Source organism: Gavialis gangeticus, unplaced genomic scaffold (genome assembly GCF_001723915.1).
Source record: "Gavialis gangeticus isolate Ggan-Ray unplaced genomic scaffold, GavGan_comp1, whole genome shotgun sequence".
NCBI classification, from domain to species: Eukaryota; Metazoa; Chordata; order Crocodylia; family Gavialidae; genus Gavialis; species Gavialis gangeticus.
In genome coordinates, this window is record NW_017729031.1 from 32795874 (window position 1) to 32796321 (window position 448).

General features: G+C 56.2%; 1 protein-coding gene across 1 annotated transcript in view; it reads right to left on the reverse strand.

The window, feature by feature from the left end:
* Positions 1-448, reverse strand: part of DIRC2 (disrupted in renal carcinoma 2) — a gene marked incomplete at its 5' end in the record, with an annotated part of 117951 nt that overhangs the window by 37484 nt on the left and 80019 nt on the right. The gene's annotated exons all lie outside the window — the stretch shown is intronic.

A 448-nucleotide genomic window follows, 5' to 3' on the forward strand; every position in this document is an offset into this window, starting at 1 on the left:
GGCTTTAAACTAAGCCTGCTGGGGGATGGGGGGACTACTGCCACTGCTGGCCCGCTGAGCAACCCTTGCAAAGCCAACAGGCCAAGGCACTTAAGGGAGCCCACCCCTGCCCCAGCCCTGGTACAATCTGTGGGCAAGGCAAGAGCCCCCAAGGGGACACTTGCCTGCCTGTACACAAATGCCAGGAGCTTGGGGAATAAGCAGGAGGAGCTCATCCTCCTGCTCAGTGCAAACAATTACGATGTCATAGGGATAACAGAGACCTGGTTGGACTCCACCCATGGCTGGACCACGGGTATAGATGGCTATACCCTGTACAGGAGGAATCAGGTAGATAAGAGGGGCGGGGGTGTAACTCTCCATGTCAAAGAAAGCTACGCATCCCTGCAAGCTGATGTTGGCGACCACGGTGGACAACTGGAGACCCTCTGGGTTAAAATCCATGGGG